Here is a 2,573-nt window from a genome sequence, read left to right as displayed (position 1 = left end):
GGCCGGGCCTCCCCGGCCCTTCCCGCCTCCTCCCCGCCACGGCCGGCCCTCCGTCCGCACCGGTTCCACACGCCCTCCCCATCCTGCCCTCCCTGCTCCCCTTGTCCGCACCGCCCCCCACACCCCTCCTCGGACGGCCCCTCACCAGGCCTGGCTCCCGCACCCCTCTCCTCGTCCCCCCCATCCTTCTTCGGGGCTCCCCCCACACTGTGTCCATCTCTTTTTGTCTTCCTGTTTCTTTAGATCCTACCAAAGCTAGACCTTCCCTCCCCAAACTGCTGGACAGCCCCGGCTGGTCGGTGAGCATCTGCTACCCCTCAGTAGGTCGGGCAGAGCGGAGAGTGGAGTCACGGAGGTGCTTGGTTTGGGCGAGTGCTCCAGGCAGAGTCGAGTCCAAACCCCCAAGAAGAAGCTTTAGAGTGAGTCAACATGCTCTTACATCAGCAGACAGCTCATCTGATCCCTGACTTGTTGCAAGATGCAGGCTGGGTTTTTCAGGAGAGCTCAGCTCCCTTTTAGCTCCCCGAAGGCTGTGCGCACAGAGGTGTGCAGGCAGCTGCACACTCTCCACCAGAAGGCCAAAGTGGCCAGCCTTGGTCCAGAAGCTGTGTAGCCGTGTTAGCACAACACTGTGCCCAATTCACTGAGCCTCAGCATCGCTTTTTTTCCTTGGCGCCTAAATGGCAGCTGAACTGTTCTAACAATCTGACCCAGTCCCCTTTTAAAATAGAAGGTAATAAAGAGTGGAGCTTGTTCAGCATACTGAGCTCCAGCTCTGGGGATGGTCCAAGCAGCAGCTGGAGCAATTTCTTTCACTGTCTTCATAAATATTTTAATGTACCCGATTTAAAAGCAAATAAATTGTCTTCACCACAAGATGCAGTCCTCCTCCTGGCCATTTTCACGTTTATTCATATATTGTATGGCTCAAAAATCCACCCGGGTCCCAGAACAGCATTAAACTTCTAAGGCCTAATGCTGAGATGGACAGAATACCTGCAAGTCTTGTTCCTGTCCGTGGGGATTGGGCTTTAAATCTCCCCAAATCAGTACCTTAAACAGCTCAGACTTCTGCAATTATATTGATGGGAACATTAAAATCTGTGTCAAAGGATGACGCTGCAGTCCTGCAAATTTAAGTTTTTTGTTGGATGTAGTGGCTTTTTAATAGATTGTGAAGCAAGCAATATAAGAAACAGGTTTTACAACTTGTTTTAAATATAAGTAAGCTTACTTCTCCTTTCACCCATGTCTTCCCTTAGGCTTTTTTATTGCTTTCTGATAAAATCTGCAAAAATAGAAATTGTATATGTTTTTCCCTTTTTAAAGTTTCAGGTGCAAATGTCTAAGCGCATGCTTTTTCAAATCTCCTGTTTCTTTTGTATATTTGACTGCTAAAGACAGACCTGTCTTACTTCAAACCCAATTGACGGTTTTGCCTGACCTCAAGATTTTGTTTGTGACACTAACTGGGCACCTTCATAACAGTCTTGGAGGCTGTTGAAAAGAGAGGCCAGACTGGGCCTTTGCACTCTGGCAACTGAACTCAGAGCTATGGAGTTCGGAGGAAGTTTGGGACAAATTAGTAGGGCAAAGAATGTTAACTGCTGCCCATTCTGCACAGTGTCCTCTGCATGAGACCTTGTTCTGTCGGTCCTGTACCTATCATTACTACCATGTTCATACACAATAAACACAAACATACATGTTGTGCTTTAGTAGTCCTGCCTGTAGTTCAGCAAGACTGAACCAGGTTAGTATTTGGATAGGAGACCTTCCAGGAAAGTTTACTTGCTGTAGGAAATAGTGTTCACTTACCGAGTAATATTTTTCCAATACTGAAGTCAGTCTTGAGTCATCTGGTTCTGGGGATGATGAGCTGTAGAAATTCCAGCTTTGAATGGAATAAAAGCAAGTTCTTGAGCATTTTTGGTCATGATGGGGCTTTTGGCAGTTTGCTGCAGAGTAGGAGAGTGTCCTGGCCGAATTCCAACCTGGGTGATTACATTCAGCTGACTGAAAATGAGCAGTGGCGATTGCTGCATTTCACTATTGGGCAAAGTGATTTCCACACATGGGCTTAAATTTGTAAAGTGACTTAGGGTAAAGCAGAATGAAAAGGACTTACAGAAATGTCCCTTTAACCCTCATAGGTTATTCTTGAAGGCCTTGTGAGGCTTGTCAGTCTGCTGTACATTACTCTAAATGCCAGTGATCCAGCTGCTGGGGCATTGCTTGGAATGGCTGTACCACATCACATGATGGTCTTCAGAACAGTGGTGCTTTTTGTAATGGCGCATACACATTCCCACACATCAAGCAAGGAAACAAACAGAATGGGAGAAAAGGAAATAATAAAAGAACATTCAAAGTTTTCTTTGTTAGAAATTAAAATACTGTGACAGTGCTGTTCAGGCTGATCCGTGGTTGGTGTTTTGTTTTCAAAAAGGCTAAGTGATCCTTTGATTCAAAAAGGTAGAGAAGCACTGATGTAAGATATAGAAGGCAACATGGAAGTGTATTTCCTGTTATATATGTACCCCAATGTATAACAATTTTTTTCTCTCCCTGAC

At 45.9% G+C, this 2,573-nt stretch overlaps 2 protein-coding genes across 3 annotated transcripts in view; both read left to right on the top strand.

Annotated features, from left to right (window-relative positions):
- Window positions 1-247: 247 nt before the first annotated feature.
- The window catches only part of CMC4 (C-x(9)-C motif containing 4), a 10,055-nt gene continuing 7,729 nt past the window's right edge, over window positions 248-2,573 (top strand). Inside the window, exon 1 of one of the 2 annotated variants that reach the window (XM_009331649.1) lies at window positions 248-299. The gene's annotated coding sequence lies outside the window, so the exon portion shown is untranslated. Of the gene's footprint in view, window positions 300-412; window positions 420-2,573 lie in introns of those variants that run through there. The other variant, XM_009331646.1, reaches the window with a different exon arrangement.
- Window positions 413-2,573, top strand: part of MTCP1 (mature T-cell proliferation 1) — a 3,803-nt gene continuing 1,642 nt past the window's right edge. The window contains exon 1 of the mRNA XM_009331645.1: window positions 413-419. The gene's annotated coding sequence lies outside the window, so the exon portion shown is untranslated. The remainder of the gene's footprint in view (window positions 420-2,573) is intronic.

Source organism: Pygoscelis adeliae, unplaced genomic scaffold, assembly GCF_000699105.1.
Source record: "Pygoscelis adeliae isolate BGI_AS28 unplaced genomic scaffold, ASM69910v1 Scaffold79, whole genome shotgun sequence".
Lineage (NCBI taxonomy): Eukaryota > Metazoa > Chordata > Aves > Sphenisciformes > Spheniscidae > Pygoscelis > Pygoscelis adeliae.
Note: the sequence above shows the minus strand (reverse complement) of the source record. Positions and strands in the feature narration are given on the sequence as shown.